Raw genomic sequence first — 19,834 nt, 5'->3', positions numbered from 1 at the left:
TAAGGAGAAAGGTCAGGTGAGGTCAAAGAGGGAATGATGGGAGCTGGGTAGGTTGGGATGGGCGACTTCTGCTTTTGCTCAGAGGGCCACAGAAAGCCATCTGAGAGTGCTGAGCAAAAGACTGAATAACCTGCAGTACATTTTCTGAGGGTAATGTTGGCTCTTGCCTTGAGAGTAGATCTGGAGGTGGGGTAGAAGTGGGGGAATCTATTAGAAGGTAATTGCAGGAATCTAGGCAAGAGATGACAGTGGGTTGGACCTGGTAGCAGCAGGGCAGGTGGTGAGAAGAGTTTGGTCCTGGGGATATCTTGAAGGTAGAGCCAGAATTCCCCATAGGATAGGATGAGGCATAGAAGAGAAAGAAAGAGGTATAAACAACTCTAGAGATGGGTCAGCATCAACTGAAATGGGAAAGGCTGCTGGTTGGGGAGGGAAGATTGAGAGTTTGATTTTGGACTCATTGAAGTTGACGTGCTTATCAGACATCTGTGGGGTCTGTGGAGTGGATCGTTGAAGTTTGGGAGAGAGGTGTGGACCGGGGAGGGTCATTGGCATATAGATCCTGTTTACAACCATGAGACTGGATGAGATCCCCAGGGGAAGGAGTGTCTATAGAGAGAGGGTGGAGGCCAAGACATGGCTCTGGGAAACTCCAACACCTGAGGTCAGGGAGTAGAGGGGAGCCACAATGAAAATGGGAAGGAAAAGGCCAGTGAAGTGGGAGGGAAAGGGGAGTGTGGTGTCTGAAAGCCAAATGAAGAAAGAGAATCAAGGAGAAAGGAGTGACTGGTCATGTCCAGAGCTACTGATGAGTCAAGTAAGATGAGGACTGAGAACTGGCCGTGGAACTTTATAGTGAGAGAAAGTGTAGCATGATTGTATGCTGATAATCTGGTTGAATGGGAAAACATAGTGATGTAGGAGACAGGGAGCAATGCCCTTGAGTAGACCTGAGGATATGGGCTGGATAGTGCAAATAGAGGGCTTTGCTTTAGCAGGAGATTGTATAATTTATCTGCAATAAAGGTAGGAAGGCAGAATGCATGGGTGCAGATGCTGGGAAACGGGTGGGTGAGGTGTGGGAGTGTAGGCATTCTCTTCTGGGTGCTGTGATGTTCTCAGGGAAGTAGAATCGAGTTTCTTGAGAGTTAGACATGATTGAGATTGTATTTTTGTTAAGGAAGCATGACCAAGCCAGAAGAAGCAAGGAAGCTGAGGATATGTGCAAAGAAGTGATTATACCGATTTACCATGGAATGTAAACTAAGCTTCGAGGGCATCACATGAGTGTGGGCCACGGAAGGCCTGGATCGCTGGGTTGGAAGCACCAATGAGTCAGCAGCATTATTGCTCTGGGAGATCAGACACACTGAGCAAGGAAGAGAAAGTGGGGGCCAGAAATAAATGTTTTTGGTGCTATTAGAAACTGTATTTTCCTTAATAGAAGATGAATTCTTCAGGAATCAGACCTTCAGTGTATGTGAATGAAGATGATAAAAGGAAAGGAGGGGACTGTTAGGTCAAATAAAAAATTATTTATTCATCATTTACTTTATGCCCTGTTGTGTGCTTGCCTTTGGGGAAACTTTTAATTTAGTTAAATCTACATTTTCTAAGAATTTCTAGTGAAGTGCTAAACTAGAGTGTATTGACCATTAGAACTCCCAGTGTATAGAGAAGGTGCTGTGTTCCCACCATTCTTCAATGGGTGAGTGTTTCTTGGGGATGTGGTTGGTTCTCAAACTTCTGCAGCCACTTCCCTTTCTTGCCTGCCATCTCGTGTGCTTACATTGTACATATATATTCAAAACTCCAAGATATAGGAGTTCTAACCCTGACACTTCTGAGTACATTTACCAAGACAATGAAATAACCAACTTAAAAATCAATAGCATTCTGCGTATCTCGGGACACTTGGCCAATGTTCAGTAAGGAAATTCTATCACAGTGATGTGATGACGTTCATTCCCATTCTATTCCTCACTGGCACTTAGTGTAAATGGTGCCCCCTGAGGTGGTTCTGTGCCTCCTTGGAGATTCTCACTGGGATTTCTGAACTGTCCATCCTGCAGGCATCACAGGAGCCAGTGTCCCCAACACCAGTGAGTACACTAATCACTCCTTGTCTGCCCCCGTGTCACCAGTTCACAGATCCTTGAACCACAGGTGAAAACTCTGTCATTGTTTCCCGTAAAGTTTTTTTTTCAGGCTTTCTACAGAAACTCTCATATATTATTAATGAGAGGCCATGGAGCAAGTGAGTGTGTCATTGTATTTAAGCTGACACTTGAATGAGAAGAGTTGGATGTTCAAGGAGACACATTAGTTTGCTCCCTCTGGGGCAGACCCTGCCTGAGAAAGCAAAGGATATTCACTTGTGTTCATTTCCACGCCCACACACGTCCTCTGTTTATCTGCGCCTGCCAGCCACAGAGGATTGATGGCCTTCAATTCACCCTCACCAGCACCTGTGATTAAATTATTTCTCTCCTCATTTTGCATGGATACTTTAAGCAGGGCAGGCAGATAGTCATTTCCCTCCCTCTTGGAAAGTGTTCCAAGGGGACGGAGGCCACTCAGAAAAACACCAGTAAATTCTATTGGCTTCAAGTTTGGATTTGCATCCTGCCTTGGGGTGATGGGTTGGGCAGAGGCCTGGGAGAAGGAGGGAAGTGGAAGGAAGAAAAAGGTTTGCATCCAAACCAGAAGTCGCAGTGTCTTGCAGTTCCTTTTATACTTTCTTTCAGGTAAGATTTCACTTCTTTTTATGCAAACTCAGGCCAAGCCTGTGGTCAAATTCTGCCCCTCAAAGGAGGGGTGAGGATAGGGGGACAGAGTGACAATCTGAAACTCTGGCATTTCCTGATGTCATTCTTCATACTACAAAGGCTGATTTCTCCTGCTTCCTTGGCTTCCCCGGAGTGCTTACTTCTTCTAACCAGTGAAAACTGAATCTCACAAGTAAGCCCCCAAATTTGGTATCTTGATTGGTGGGGTTCATTCCTGGGGCACTTACTGAGGCAGCTGCTGAGGCCCCATTCCTGCCCAAGCATATTTTTTTGTGCAAAATAATAGTTACATTGACCCAGCCCTCCGTCCAACCTAGAGTACATGTCTCATCTCTCCCCTTGGTGAAACTGCAGATCCTATTTCTGAGTCCTCTTTGAAGACAAATCTTCATATTCTGTCTTATTCATTACAAAAGCTGTTTGCCTTATCTACTGAATATATATATATGTATATATATATATATATGAGCTTGTATTATGACTTCTTTAAGTAGAGGGGCTGATGTTGTCTGCTAATTGATCTTTTGGCCTACTCATGAGCTTTTGGAAACGGAAACAAGAATATTTGTTGATGATACCATAAAGACCCTATGAAATGGCTTTAACTAACTTCCTGTAAGAGATTTGCTGAAAACTCGCTTATGACTTCAGGGTGATTTTTACTTATTTGGTGTCTACTCTATTGGCCCCATGTATAGGATGAGGAGAGAGTACTGAAATGATCAGATGCCAGTCAGGCTCCAGAGCGTGTCCCTCCCAGCATGAGTTCTGTGTCCACTAAAGAGATGGACCACAGTGCCCACAGCAGCATTGTTCTTAACAGCACAATCTGGAAACAACTCACGTGTCTGCGTACAGAACCGTGAACATGTAAATTATGGTGGATTCATTCAACACAGAGCAGTGGAAGGGAGCAGATTACTGTTACCTGCAATACGATGACAAAAGGTCAAGTGAAAGCAGACAGCTCCAAAGAGTACAGACTCCATGGTTCAGTTTCTATGAAGTTCAAAACTGGGCAAAACTAATTCCTGGCAATGGAGGTCAGAATAGTGTCAACTGGGAAGGATCATGGGGCAGGGGTCTTGGGTCCTAGAAACTTGTATGTCTTCATCTAGGTGGGGTCACCCAGGTGGATGCGTGTCTAAAAATCAATTGAGTTGCTTACTTAAGTTGTGTGCGTTTTGTCAGATGTAAGTGATACCCAAGTTCAATACTGAAAAGAAAAAGATGAGTCACAGAGTCCCTGGCTTGGAAGAGCTCATGGTCTGGTAAGAAAGAAAAATGCAAAGGGAATCATTTCCCTAGAATGTACTAAGCGTGGTCATAGAGGCACGCACAACGAGGAGACACAGAGACAAGTATGGGGCTCAGGGAAGGAGGAGGAGAGAGAGAGAAACACGCAGAACTCTTGGAGAGAGGCAGGACGCTTGAGGAGAGGAACAGCTCAGTGTGTCTGGTGTGGTCCGTGCCACTGTCACGCCAATGAAGCTGCTCTACAGAAGGCCACTAAATCCCAGGGATCTTTCCCAGCTTTTCTTCTCTTTGATCTCCATGGCATTTGGTTTTTTCAATGGCTTTTATTTTTGGAAACACTCTCTTGCTTAGTCTCAGTGACATTTCCCAGTGGTTTTTTTTTTTTTTCTTCTCATTCTTGACCATTTCTTTTTGTTTTCCTTCCTGGTTCCCGCTCCCAGTCCTGCCCTTTAAAGGCTGCTGTCCCACAAGGGCTGGCTGTGTCGTCTTCCTGTCTCATCCTGTCTCTGGGCAGCCTCATCCATCCATGTCCATGGTTTTAGCTAACCCTACCTCTCCTTCTACCTTCCCCCAGCCCCACTGCCCAAATGTTGTTGACTACAAATTTGGTATCTCCAACCCATATGTCCACCATTACCTTAAGAATTGCGTTTTACATCCCAAGTGGACATGACTACTCAGATGTCCTGCAGACAGCCCAAAATTTCATATTTCTAAAACTGGGCTTTTCATTTCCTCTGCTCCCCAAATGTTCCTCTTCTTGTTCTCCCTCATGCTGCAAACTGTCTTGAGAGTTGTCTTTTGTCCCAGGCTCAGTTGGGTGGTCTGTCTCTGCTCTTTGGCCCTACCTTCTGTGCACCCCATCATGGCACAATTCATGCTCAATTCAAAGCAGGGAGCAAAATGGAGGCAGCCACTGTTGTGTGTCTCCACTGCTAAATGAGGCTTTCCCAAGTGCAAGGCTGCAGGGGGGCTTTGGGAGAACGCTTGGTGGAATGCGATTAGGCTTACATTCTTTACTGGCAATGGCCTCAGAGTTTTCCTGCTTTTTCCCATAGCTCTGTGTGGACACTGGAATTATGAACCTGGTATTAGTTTGATGCAGTGACAGAAATATAACTGTTGACTCAGGCAGAATGGGAACCTACTGAACAGTGTTGGATTCAATCTGGGGCACAATTGAATCCCAGGCCTTCGAGGATGGTGTCATTCGGATTTGGTCTCTCCCTTTCCCGCTGCCCTCTGTATCTCAGCTTTCCTGCCTGGTGGCTTTGCCCTCAAGGGGAAAACTGAAAGCTCAGGACTTACTTGACCTTTATGGCTGGCAGTTCCAGCAGAAAGAGGAAGCTTCTCTTCATGACAGTGTCTCTGCACCTAGCTGGGATCATGATCTCCCCGCTGAGCCAATCACCAAGGCAAGGCAGGTGGAATGCTCCTGCACCCCGCCAGGAGCTTGGTGTCCAGCCAACCCTCCAAAAGCCTGAGTCCGGGGTACAGTCAGGCCCACAGGAAACCTGAGGGGCTGTTAGCAGAAGAGGGAACTTATGCTGGCCAAGCAAAACAGCACTTGTGCATCAGAGGCCCTCTTTGAGGAGGCGTGGGAGACACGGCTGTCTGGTCAGGGTTCGAAGTTGGCGACACCACGCTCCAGACCCAGCCTGGGCCCCTCGCTTGTGGCTCAGCCTTAGGCTCACTCCACCTGGGGCTGTCCTCCTGTCAGCCCCACACTGCCTACTCCACGAGTCATTGTCAGGTGAACAGGACTCAATGAAAAGGAGCCTTTTAACCTGTATTTTCAATTTGCCCTCTGTCTTTACCTGCCATGGCCTGTGCTGTGTCATGAGAATGAGGAAGGATGGTGCAGCAGCCAGTGCTGGCTGGTCTGTGTGAATCACCTGCAAGTCATGCAGAACGATGTTGTGGCGGGGTCAGACTTCCAGCATCCGCAGCTCACACACCTTTCTATTCCACACAGGACCTGGCACTGGGCTCTGGACCACCCCTGCCCTTGGTCCATCAATGTTGCTCACACTAAAAACAGAAGCCATGCTGGAAGACAAACAGAGCTGCTGACCTAAGCCCAAAGTCCAGGTAAGGTACAGACAACAGGCAGGCACCGGAGTGGCAAGGACCATCACGTGGTTCCTATGTCCATGCGTGTTCTGCCCGGGCGACAGCTGGCGCTCTGAAACACCATTCACAGCTCCAGTCCTGGCCCTGCCGCCACCTTAGCTTGTGTTCTCGTGCAGCCACCGACCCTCCCCAGATGTCCGTGTTTTTATCAGGAGAATGAGAAGCTGGATGTCATCGCTCCTTTGCAATGATTCTGAGGTACTGCATTTAGGGAGAAAACCCCACCACACACATGCTCAATACAAACCCTATTTCTGGGGGTAGATTTGATTTAAAATGTCACCATAAACCATTTAAAGCATCCAGTAATTTACTAATAATGTGTTTCCTGATGAGGGGAGGGAAGGCCGTGGTTTCAATCTCTCCTACTGATTCAGTATCCACTGTTCCCTAAAATAAAAATCAGCTTCATCGAAAGCTGCTGAAAGTTTTATGTCGCCTTAGTGCACACCACACCTAAACTCAGCAGGACACTGTTTCCTTGTCAGAGGATACATAGCAGAGAGTTCCAAATAATAGCTCAGCTGTCCAATGTCTACTTAATGGATTAGCAAAGTTAACAAATGATATCTTATTCCTGGCTCCTTCTGCTGAAATGCGATACTTCCAAAGGCTGGAAACCGTTCCCACTTGGTGACCTTCCTCCTTTCAAAGAATGAACATATTTGCTTCTCTCAACCTAGGCCTTTTCCCCTCACCACAGAATAACCCAAAACATCTGGAGATACTGTGGGGTCTCTCTCAAGAAGATTACACGTTCTTTTCAGCTTTTACTTTTCTGGGAGATGAATCTTGACAACTGGAAATTAGCAGCTGAGTTATGGCAACAAGGAGGGCCTACCTCACGGTCCCTGGGGACCTCTCCGTCCTTCTCTTCAACATTGTCTCTGCCGTTCCCTGCTTACTCTCCCTCCTTCCTTCTTCTTTCTTTCTTTCCTCAGATGTTTCACTGAACCTTGAGAATGTAAGTCACAGAGAAGCTTCCTCCTCCTCTCTCCCGTTTCTAGCAGGGAAAGAGGCCCCTGGAATAGGAATTGGGCATTCCTGGCTCCCAGCATGTTTCCTCTGGGCCTGGCCTGAGGCCAGGGCTGCTGCTTAACAGGGCAGGTTTTACCTCATCTCGAAATACCCCTAAAGGCCATCTAGCTCTGGTCTCTGTGTAGGTGTCAGTAACAGCTGGAAACCTTGAAGGCAGGTGGAACATGTTCCTCTGTCCCTTCTGTCATTAGGGGTTTTACAGAGCTGGTCCGCGCCACTGCTAATCACTCACTCATTCCTTTCACACTAATCTTCAAGCAAGGGACCTGGTTGAGTGTCTGCTCTATGACAGGTGGGGGACTCTTTGCCCATGGAAGCTCTAGGGCCATTTTCCAGCTGAGATTTAAGAAAAAAGGGAAGATGTGGGTCAGAGGACACCCACAGAGGACAGGTGCTTTCCTTCTCAGGTTGCCGCAAACATCCTGATGTCTCTCCTCTTCAGTTCCCAGTTGAGAGCTGTCAGCTAGGTTCTTCGAGGCCAACTTTTGCTAGCGTTTGGTTAGAGAAAAAAAGAGGAATAAACCCTCCTCTGAGTGCGATGGTTACAAGGATGCCCATTGGTATGTCGAGCTGGGGATCAGAGCAGAAAAGCCAATGCATCATAGGATATTGTAAGGATGGATTATTTCAGGAAAAGACGTATTTTCCCTTGGGATGTGAACAAGTGTGTGTGGGGGGGAGAATGGGTAGAAAATCGGGTGATGGGGATATAAGGAGAGTGTGGGAACACACTAATGGTTGAAGTGCAGGAGGGTCTAAAGAGCCAGGCTTGTCTGCCTTGGCTGATTTTGGTACAGGTGGAATGTGAAATATGAACTGTTTACACATCTCCTATTTCCATGGACTAAGAAAAACAGAGAAAGCTGGGCACAGCGCTATAACTGAGCTCCCTTCTTCTGAGCTCCAAACCACTTCTTTAAAATGGACCGTTAGATCTTGGAGGAAGCCGTTTTCCACTAGGCCTAGTGGTGCTGGAGCAGAGCGTGTGCCACCAGCTGAGAAAACAAACCCGAGAAGGAGAAAGTATACTCAGGTTAACAGGCCCTGGGCAAAAAGTCTCGTTCCCTGCCTCCCCACCCGGCCTGCCCTCCCCTGGGGCTGGAACCGTGGGCTTTGGCAGGAGAGGTCTCAGGTTGGGGCTGAGGATTGGCTGCCCCAGCCGCATAGAACATAAAGAGATTTACAGTCTTCTACTTCTGACTTTTATTAAATGAAAACCAGAGGTATAAAAATAAGGCAGCAAATAACACCATAACAGGAAATAAAAGGGGCGAAGCGGGGGCAAGACCGCACCTTGAGGATGGCATGCCCATGGTGATGCGGGTGTTCACAGCCACAACTCTCAGCAGCCACGCTCCACGGAAAGGAAGCCACCGCGGATGAGGGCGGCGGGGCAGGACTTTCTGCATCAGGGGCTCGCGGGTCTACAGCTCACTGAGAAAGGTTTAAGCTTTGGTGAAATCTTAACTATGCCTTGTCAAGATTTTTCCTCTTTCGCTTGGAAATCTTTGTTTATTCTAAGTAACATCTCACATATTTGTTTCCAGTTTGTTTTATACCTCCCTGAAACTAGTTAAGTTAAAAGCCACCTGATGCTGGAAAACCCTTTATGGACTGTGCATGTGGATGTGCCTGTGTATGTGTGTGAAAGAGAAAATAGTCATACTTTTTATTTTAAGTAGCCAGCAATTGGAGCTAAGGATGACATTCTGAACCTTCATCCGTAGTTTCCGAGTGGGGTTGGTTCTTTGGAGGCAATCCATGAACCTCCCAGCCACAGAGCTCTCATTTGATTGGCAATTCCCAGCACTGAAGAGCAAATCCTGCTTTGGGAGCCTCACGTATTTCTTTTCCTTTTTCCAGACCCGTACCTGGCCTCTGATTCATCAGCTAAATTCAGGTGGAAGATATCAGGTGCTTATAAAAATATTCTAAAGTCATGCCTAAACTTTTAAGGGGGAAAGGTCTAGATGTTTCATTAAACATTTATCACTTTTTTGGAGGGAAAGAAACTTTATTTTCCTCTCTTGGGGAATTACCCAGAAGCCATAAAATCCTGTTTTATAACTGAATATCCCAGTTTACATCTCATGGAACGAAGCAAAATAAATACAAACTTTAAAAATATGGTCACAGCCCATATATTTTAAAAAGCATTGTCACCACGGACCAACGCAGCTCAAATATGTTTCTTTCATGTTTAACCCTATGGGGTGGGTAGATTTCCCCCCCATTATCAGTCTTGTTTCCCTATGAACTGTCTGTTTTCTGCTGTAGTATTAGTAAAAAGGAGTGGTAATGGAATCTTATGTCTTATTTACAAAGTAAAATGTTACCAAAATCTGAGAATAATTCCTAGGGATGAATTTATTTTCTCCTTTCCCCACCGGGTCCTTCAGATTTTTCTTCAGTGGCTTTACTTTTGCTTTTCTTCAAGTTTTACTTTCCCTTGGAGTTTATATGAAGGAAATGGAATGAGGTCTGGGATTTGCTTCAAAACAGTCCAGTAGGGCGAGCCAGTGGGGGATGCAGGTGAGGGTCTAGGTGAGACGAGCTTGGATGTGAGCTAACTGTTATTGAAGCTATGTGTTGGGCGCAGGGAGGTTTATTAGATTACTCTGTTTTGCCATATGTTTGAAAATTTCCATTAAAATGTCTTCCTCAATTCTCTCCAGATTCACTTTTCTCTTTTACTGGACCCTGGTTTGTTGATCCATAATTCTCTCCTGCAGACTCCATGTTTTTTCTGGAAAGGGCGCCATTTTGCCCAGTTCATGGCCTCTGGCAATGAGATTCCTGGAGCTCTTTGTGAAGATATCTCAACACGAGAAGACAATGCTTGCCACGCAGTGTGGCTGGGTGCTGCCATCCAGCTTCTGTCAGGGTGCATGTAAGACATGGGTCCACCAGGGCACGGGCTAGCATGAACGAGATGGGCCCTGTGGCACCAAAAGCTTCCTCCTTTCAGCTCCATTTTTGCCTCCTGTTCCCTCTCTTCCCCTTCTCTTTGTCTCCCTTCAATATTTCTTCATCTTATTCCTTCTCTTTCCTTCTTTTCTTTCAGTACCAAAGTCACCTCTCTTTCCTATCTCTGGTGTGGGAAAGCTGTTCTGTAACCATTTCTCAAATTCAAATTCCTCTGGAGTGGCGAGCCAGAGCTCTTAGCCGCTGTAGGGTATCCATCCGCTCTGCTTTACTTAACGCAGAACACATCCAAACAGGTGTCTAGACTTAGCCCTTGTTTGACGTGGGGCAGAGGAGTGCCAAGGGAAATAGCTTGAACTCTGTCTATAGTTGAGGATTAGCTATGTTCAGGCAAAGCAAATGGGATGTGTCGGGGGAGGATATTACCAGCTGAAGTCAGAAGGCAGAGATGGACCTGAACTTCTGAAAGTCTTTCTGCTCTGCCAGGCTCCCCAGAGCTTAATAAAACCTGCCTCTATTATCACTACATGAAGCTAAAATGGATAACCAATAAAATAGATAAGAGTATCAGAATTCTACATTGCTTCAATAGGCAAGAATGACAAACTAGAGCCAATAAGGTAAAATGAAATATTAATAATTCTAAATTCCTGCATCCAGGTGAAAATGACCAATTGCAGTAATGTGATAAAGACCTAGCATTATTCATATGCAAAAGACCTGGGGCTTCCAAAAGTTTGGCCTGAGCCAATAATGAAATGCAATTACTGAAAATGCAAACGTACTTTCAACTGAGTTAGTAGATTTGCAGTATACAGATCAGAGGAGGTAAGAGTTTCATATTATGAAAATTAAGAAAAATAATGAAAATAATGAAATCCAGAGGCAAGTGAGTGAGATGAAGAGGAGTCTGGAAACGATAAATTATAAGGGATCATTGAAGAAACCAGGGCTACCTCTCCTGAAAAGAAAGAAAGAATAGACAGTGCCTTCTCTTGGAGGGCAGAAAGAAGGCAGGCCGACAGAAGCTGCAGGGAGCTCCTGATGACACAGAGCAAGCTCTCCTCCTCTCCTCCCCATCTCTCCAGTGGTATGTAGCTGCAGGGCCAGGACAAAGGCACGGAGCAGCTACTGGAGGACTCAGAAGAGCAAGTTGTGGAAGATTGACTGGAGAAGGAGGCCAGAACTCCAAGTACTGCTGAGCTGGCAGTGAGTCTACCAGGTTTTTCTTCCAGTTCTCTTCACCGCTTGGTCCAGGATGTGGGTGCAGCTGCAGAAGGGCTCAGCACAGTGGGTAACTAAAGTTCCAGCTTTCCAGATGGAGGATCAAAAAGGGGAGGGCCAGGGAACTAGCAAGGACTCACAAGAGCACAGAGGGGAAGGATTTTGGGAAAGCAACCCTTCAAGGTGGTTATGAAATCCTGGGCTCCCCCTGAGCTGCACACGAATGAATCTGATTCTAATCAGCACACAAAGGACTTTGAGAACTGAAGTAACAGACAGACCACCATCTAGGGTCCAGACAGTCACTGAGAAGCACATCTGTGGACAGATGTAAATAACACTGCAAAGGCCCTGAAAATTGAACTGACCTTGAAACCACAGACCAAAGATGGCAGGTTGGAACTTAAGCCTGAACCTACCTGGATTTTATTGTGTGCTAAGACAAAATACCAACATTTCCCATAGGATTTAAACAAGACCCCATTCATAACATAATAGTCAAACTGCCTAGGACACAACCCAAAATTACTTGGCATGGGAAGAATTAGACAAATCTCAGATGGCAAAAAGCAATCAACAAACACTAAGGTGACACAGACTTTGGAATTAAATGACAAAGATATTAGAGGCACTATTATTAATATTAAAATGTTCTAAAAAGCAATTGTGGACACTCTTGAAATAGATGGAAAGATAACTTTAGTTACCCCACTCTGCTGAACTAAAAAATAAAATAACTGTAATTAAGAAACAACTTCACTGGGTAAGCTTATTTTCCTTTGTTTTTAATATATTTAACTGTAATTTTATAATTGATTTTTTAACAATTACATTTTTAAACACCTGTTTGCCAATTCCTAAAAATTTAAAAGTCAGCTCTCGTGAACTGGTACAAGCTAGCTTTATAACACAACTGACATCCACCATGAACGGTCTGTTGTAATGAACAGTAAATATCCCACATTGCAGGACTCCTTAGAGAACTGAATATAGAAATAGACACTGTTAAACACCATGTGAGAGATGAACGTGCATTTCTGAACATAGTTAACTTGTGGTCCAGGGAAGATACTTTCGGAAAGGTTGATGTAAATGAACAATTCAGCCCTAGGTGCTCTGATTCTTTTGACTACATTTTATTCTCTCTCTTGCTCCATAGCCACCTACACTGTTACTTTCACCCTGACCATCTGTTTTGCTGTGTTTGTCTTCTTTCTACCTCTCCCCTGAAACTCATCTCTTGGACAAAGGAAGCCCTCGTTATTATTATTATTTCATAGACAGCAGCCAAGCTTAAAATCTGGAATTATGGGTAGGAATTTTGGAAAGGCTGTAATTTCTTTCTTAGTTGGTGAAAAGGGGCTTTTGCCATTATTCTTTCCCAGACTTCTTATAAGACTTACACCATCAAAATTGTCTCTCACAACATTCATACTCTTCGCAGCTATTAAATCATAGAGAAGATGGAGACTGTCTGAGAAGCTTGGCCAGGCCAGCCTCTGGGATACTGTTTGACATCAGCTCCCTTTTTGGTGGTCATATGCATGTGATTTGTCCCCACATCCCCATCTGTGCTGACCTTCCTCCCACCACTTACTTACTGGGGCTCTCGGCCCTTGTTGACAAGAGTAGGAGCAGCCAAATAGTTAGGGATGATGTGATTTCCCCCTTCACTCTCAGATGGACGATAGATCACAGACTCGCTATCATCAGCATCCCTGGATCTCGTATGGGAAACACTCCTTTTTATGACTTCAGACTACGTTTATGTCAATGAAAATCATCCCCAAGCTACAGGAATTTGACTCAATAGCTAATTTCTCTTAATTTGCCCACAGCTGTTTTACCTGTGTTGACAATTTTCCTAAAGAAAAATGTTACCCCTTGTGGAGTTAAAGGCTTTTTCAATTTTGCCAGCATTTCAGAAATAAATGGTGTGCTAGTGCAAAGTTGCTTTTCAGTGAACCACGGTCTTGCCAAAGCTGCATGTCCTCCCACTACATCATGGCTGTGAAAGGGAACTTTTAAAGCGGGTGGTGCCTGAGGTTTAAGGCTGGCTGGAGACAAAAACAAATGGAGGAGGCAACTGTTTTGAAAAACTACAACTCCCATGTGGAAGCCCCATTTGGGAATCAACATTTTAACTTACAGTGGTTGAAATACTTAATTAAATTCAAAGTAGAAGCTGGCCGCCACAAGACACCATCTCACCATTCCTTTATGAGCCCTTTAAAGTTGTAACTCAAACTTTGGCAAGTCGGTTTTAAGGCAGATTTGTTGACACGCTTGTGGATGGCCAAAGTCAGGCTGCTGGTTTGCTTATTCAAAAGAATGGAGACTGTCTCTATGTACACGGTAACGGGGCTGTGATTCATAATCACTGCCTCTCAATGTTATGCTTTATTTCTCTTCCAGAAATAGCAATACACTTTCTTTCTTTAGACATTCTAGGTGTTTTGGAATACATAGATTTGTTTACTTTTTTACTACTTCTAAAATTGCTGGTCTCATTAGTGGAATGAAGAAATTCAAGTTGAGTGTTATCCTTCCTTGCATCTCTAACTCCTGAGGCAGAGCTGGTTGGGCAAATGTCAGGAAGTGAATGAGTGAGTGATGATGGTAATGGGTGAAGTGGTGTTTATGGTCATATACAGGGCTGAGTACCAAAGGTCAACATTTCTTTTCAGTTGGTAATGGGCTCACTGCTGTTAGATAACAACTAATATTTTCAGGGGAAAAAAGTCAGCTTAGAAATGAAGATTTATCTTTCCCCACCCAATCCCAGAAAATGATTTTGTATTTATTTTGATCTAGGCCCATTGTTTTTGGCTGTGATTCAAGAAAAGTAGAACAACCCTCTTTCCAAGTGGGAATTTGGGGGCTGCTATCTTTCTCTATATTTTTAAATCCTCAAAATCAATAGGGGTAATATTGCCCCCAGATGAATAAAAATTGGTTCTTAAGGGGGGTGTTTTAAAAATCCTTTTTATATAGAAGTCACAGATATACACATATGTAGTACATAAACACTGTATCTGTGGTATTAGAATCATATGGGGGATTGATTAGGGAAAATGTCTAAAAAGCGTTCCTTGGCGGAGGGGTGATAATGAGTAAAAGATTGAGAAACAATCTTTTACTCATTCTAAGTGGTCACTTTTTTTATAACTTGCTATTTGTAACACTAAGCATAGTTTCAAAATCCCTGACTCCATTTACTCATAAAGAGATCCCGTAGGTTGGACAGGGTGGAAATAACAGGTATATCAACTATTCCAATCATGTATTTGCTAATCTTTTTTTTTCTTTTTTTTTTTTTTTTGAGATAGTCCCAGCCTGGAGTACGGTGGCACAACCTTGGCTCACTGCAGCCTCCGCCTCCTGGGTTCAGACGATTCTCCTGCCTCAGCCTCCCAAGTAGCTGGGACTACAGGCATGTGCTACCACACCTGGCTAATTTTTTGTATTTTTAGTAGAGACGGGGTTTTATCTTGTTGACCAGGTTGGTCTCAAACTCCTGACCTCAAGAGATCCGCCTGCCTCAGCCTCCCAAAGTGTTGGGATTACAGGCGTGAGCTATGGCGCCTGGCCTATTTGTCAATCTTAATGGCCAAAATGTAACTATGTTATTTCAAATAGCTTCAGTGTTGCTATTAATTTACAGATTTATATCATGCCTATGTTTACATTGCTATGTTAGCTACATAAATATACTCCCATTACAATGAATAAAATTGATATAATCTTTTTAAGAAAGAAAGAATTTTTAAGAAAGAAAGAATGGTCATTCATTTTAGACAATATTTGGCCCAACACAATAATAGATAGTTAATTTGTGATCAGTTAACAATTAAGTTCTCTTTATTATAAAAATGTCATGCTGACATATGTGATTAAAACTTCTTGGATAGAATCTATTGCTGCTGTTATTGCTGAGGTAAGAACTAAGGGAAATTTTCCCTTTCATGTGTGAAGAGTTATATCCCCTTTTAATCTGTGATATCAGCATTTGTCCAAAAGCAGTTCTGTTTTCCAAAGATGATCATCCAGGCTAGGCATTAGAAAAACAGAAAATTCTATTAAAAAGAAAACATAAATCTGAGCTGTGTATTTAAAATAAAGAAACTAGCACTTTCCAAAGTAAATGAAACAGGGTTTATCTTATTTTTCTCAGAAAAGGAAGGTTTGAAGCTAACCCATTTATGATTTCAAAGTCATGAACAAATTGGTGAAATAGTGATGGATCCAGTGTATATTTTATAGTAGCATGGAATTTAAAAAATAGGAACTCCTACAATATTATTTCATCCAAAGCATAATAAATAGAGAGAGTAGGGTCATTGGAGTCGATGATTTAAACAAATACCGTAGCTCAAGAGGCACCTAACATTGTGTGGAAAAGGTTGAAAAATGGCATTCATCTGCTTGATGTTTTAAACACACTCCTCCTTCACGATTAACATGAAGATAAACCAAGTGAGGCCAGCTTTGCATTTTTCTTTTGGGTCAAAGGAAGTCACTAAGATATAATTTCATGTCCTACTCTGAAAATTTGGGGCTTAGTGTTATCATGATTTAGGCCATGTTTTTGATGGATTATACCGGGAAAGAAAAGTTGCTACAGTGCTCAGACCATTTAATTCCTTAGAAAAGTAACGTGATAGTTTCTCATGCCTCACATGAAGCCCACGCTGGGGAAAGGTGGCCTTCTGAGTGCAAAGCCAGTCTTGAAGTGCAGGGTCTTAAGGTGCCCATAGTATTCAGTTTGCGAGTAGGGAGAGTAGATGCTAAGTTAGTTGTTAAGTGAATAAATCAGACTGTAACTTCTCTTGGGCAGGAACTGTGATTTTCTTGATCTAAAGGGGCATCAAGAAGGAGGAGGAAAATATTCTGTTAGGTTGGTGGAAAAGTAATTGAGGTTTTTGCCATTTAAAAGTAATGGCAAAACTTTTAATGGCAAAAACCGCAATTACATATGATCTATAGACAGGAGATTAGGCAAACAAAGTTCACATCCTTCAGAGTCATCCTAGAGTCATTCCAGAGGGCTGTAGACTTTGGCCCAAACCTTTAAACCTGCCTCGGTTTCTATTTATGTCAGATAAAACTTACTTCTGTGCCATCCTTTTCTTTCAGGAAATGATTGATCCGGAAGGGTTTTGCAAGTGACTTAATAGCATTTAGACTTGTTTCTTTGTCAATAAATGGGGACACCAATAGTTACCTTCATGTTTCTTCATAAAACTTGTAGAAAGTGCTCAGCATATAGTGGGTGCTCATGTAAGTAGGAACTGTCTATTAGGGTTCAACTGAAACCAAAAGTTGCTGTGTGAAGATAGAATTGAGACCACCCATGTCAACATGATTTGTTTGTTCATGGGACACTTTGCCCAGGGGAGATAAGGTTGTAAATCAAAACTTATTTTCACTGTTTGCTTCAGGAAATTTCTTCAGTGAATTTATTGGAGAAAATAGTCTGCTCACCGAGGTAAACAGCTTGCTTATTTAAAAAACAGTGAACTTACCCACACTCACTTCAAGACAGTCATTTTGCTTCATCCACCAATCCCAAATGCCCAGTCCCTATCATTCCTTACCTTGGAATACCTGCCTTAAACAACTCGAGCCCACAGCCCAAAGTCAGAAGGCTCCACTGCTGACTTTGTTCTTCTGAGACTCTGCTAAGATTCCGTTAAGGTGATGTTGTCTCTTCCTTCAATGAGCTCAAATAAACTTAATTTTGCTTAATTAGCAGTTAATTGACTGGTGACATTTTGGGGGGTTCAATGGTAATAATTATACACTGGGTTTTGATCTCTTCATTGTATGTTTCACGTGTGTTGGTGCTAATGGCAGTGGCGGTAGACTTTCCTCTGCTCAGTCCTTGGGCTACTTTCTGGTGTTACATTGAGTTAGTTTTTTTTTTTTCTTTCTTTCTTCCTTCCTTCCTTTCTTTTTTTTTTTTAAGAAAAATCTACAATTTTTTAAATTAAAAATTGTTTTGCATCTGACTGGGAATAGTGGCTCACGCCTGTAATCCCAGCACTTTGGGAGGCCAAGGTGGGTGGATCGCTTAAGCCCAAGAGTTCAAAACCAGCCTGGGCAACATGGTGAAACTCCGTCTCTACAAAAAAGTTAAAAAATTAGTCAGGTATAGTGGCACACACCTTTAGTCCCAGTTACTTGGGAGGCTAAGGGGAGAGGATTGCTTGAGCCTGGGAGTTTGAAGCTGCAGTGAGCTATTATGGCACCACTGTACTCCAGCCTTGGTGTCAGAGTGAGACCTCATCTCCAAAAAAATTGTTTTGCACCTAGAAAAAATGTTATTTTTCTTTTACTTTTCAGTGGCTTTTTTCATTTATTAAGTTTTTTAATTTATTTTTAATTTTTAATTGACAAATTATCATTTTATATACTTATGGAGTACACCATGATGCTGTGATATAGGTATACCCTGTAGAATGATTAAATCAAGCCAGTTAACAGATCCATCACCTCATATACTTATTTTTTATGGTAAGAACACTTTAAATTTACTCTTGGCCATTTTGAAATACATAATACATTATTATTAACTATAGTCATCATGCTCTGCAATAGATCACAGAAATGTATTTCTCCTAACTGAAATTTTGCACCCTTTGACCAGCATCTCCCCAGTCCATCCACTGTCCTGCCCTTGGTAACCACTATTCCACTTTCTACTTCTAGGTGTTTGGGTGTTTTGGATTCCACGTATAAGTGAGATCACATGGTATCTGCCTCTCTGTGCCTTGCTTAATGTACTTACCATAATGTCCTCCAGGTCAATCCATGTTGTCAAAAATGAAAGCATCTCCTTTTTAAAGGCTGAGTGGTATTCCACTGTGAATATACACACCACATTTTCTTTATGTGTTCATCCATTGCTGGACACTTAGGTTGACTCCATATCTTGGCCATTGCGAATAGTGCCGCAATGAACATGGGGGTGAAGACGTTCCTTTAACGTACTGACTTCAAATCCTTTGAGCATATACCCCAAAATTGGATTGCTGGATTGTGTGGTAGTTCTATTGTTAGTTTTTTGAGGACCCTCCATACTGGTTTCCATAATACCTGTATTAGTTTACGTTCCCACCAACGGTATGCAAAGGTTCCCTTTTCTCCACATCTGCACAGTTCAGTTCAGTTCCTCAGGGAGCAGTGACACCGGCAGCCGAGGGAGCGTCATGGATTCCAGCTTTACTGATTGTCTGAAAGCTGGTGGGGCATGCCTACCTGCCTAACTTACTTGGCTGCTGGAGACCCTGGCTTATTCTCCCTTTCTTGTGTAGTAACCAGAATTTGCTGAGCATTCCAAAATGCTTGGTTGTTCCCGGGGAAAAAAAACCCAGGCAGCAGCTAGAGCTGGGTATTCTGCTCAGGTGACCAAGATGGAAGCAAAGTTAATGAGTGAGAGATGCCACGCCAGCGATGACATTGGGCGGGCCGTTGTTCCAACCCCTTGGTTTCTACCTGGGTTTGGCAGAAGAGCAGCTAAGTCTTTGACTCGTTTGGTGTGACTTGGGCTGAATCCTGTTGTTATCTGTCAGCCTTGCTTTACAAAAACCTCATTTCCTAAGCTGAGTTTTGCATCCATCAGAATAATAAATCAGCCAAATTGTCTCCATCTGGCTTTTGGCAGCAGAAAGCTCTTTAGGCTAAGAGAGAAAGGAAACCTTTCTTTATCTTCTTCAAAAGCTATAAGCAGTCACATTTTTAAATGTATGTAAATTTATAGTCTTTTAAAAATATTTTCATGCAATATAGACGAAAAAGATTTTAAACTTGAAATTCTGTAGACAGCATAGTGCGGCCATTCCCAGTTTGGGTGTCCTTGATGTCTAGGGGTTAGGGTTGACAGATTCGGCGAATAAAATTACTGGAAGCCCAATTAAATTTAAATTTCAGATAAACAACAGACAGGTTTTAGCACAGATATATCCCAAATATCATCTGGGATATACTTATACTAAAAAGTTATTTGTTGTTTAACTGAAATTCAAATTTAACTCTGTGTCTTGTGTTTTATCTGGCAGCCCTCCTAGGGATTCATGAAAGTGCTTGAACTAAAGCCAGGTTTTCTTACTCGTCGTTCTAGATTCTTTTGGAGCATGCTATAAGCTTGCTGTGCTTCTTAAATTGATTTATTAGGTTACCTGTGTGGGACAGAGCAAAATCCAATTAGCAAGAAACTACAAAAAAGGTATTGTCACATAGAAGCAGAAGTTTACTGTGGGAAAGGAAAAGGCAAGAACAAAATTGAGTCTTTTGAGTTCAGGCTTCAGGGAGGGAATGGAGCAGTGCCTGGCACAGATCTTGAGTGTAGTGCTTGGAAATAATATTCAGCTGTCACAACTCGGTCTGAAAGTGTGTCTTTCTATCATTCTTTCTTGCCAGGTTCATGCCCTATGAAAGGCAGTCAGGGAGTCTATTTTATGACACTA

General features: G+C 43.1%; 1 long non-coding RNA gene across 11 annotated transcripts in view; it reads left to right on the top strand.

The window, feature by feature from the left end:
- LOC129473263 (uncharacterized) overlaps nt 1-19,834 on the top strand; it is a 264,435-nt gene that overhangs the window by 169,803 nt on the left and 74,798 nt on the right. For 7 of the 11 annotated variants that reach the window (XR_010119217.1, XR_010119225.1, XR_008654224.2 and 4 more), the window contains one exon: nt 6,022-6,137. The exons of 1 other annotated variant lie outside the window; for it this stretch is intronic. This is a non-coding gene — a long non-coding RNA (uncharacterized lncRNA). Of the gene's footprint in view, nt 1-6,021; nt 6,138-6,295; nt 6,378-9,080; nt 9,132-9,949; nt 12,121-19,834 lie in introns of those variants that run through there. 3 more of the 11 variants (XR_010119222.1, XR_010119223.1, XR_010119221.1) reach the window with 3 other exon arrangements.

The sequence above is a fragment of the Symphalangus syndactylus genome, chromosome 23 (assembly GCF_028878055.3).
Source record: "Symphalangus syndactylus isolate Jambi chromosome 23, NHGRI_mSymSyn1-v2.1_pri, whole genome shotgun sequence".
NCBI lineage: Eukaryota > Metazoa > Chordata > Mammalia > Primates > Hylobatidae > Symphalangus > Symphalangus syndactylus.
Note: the sequence above shows the minus strand (reverse complement) of the source record. Positions and strands in the feature narration are given on the sequence as shown.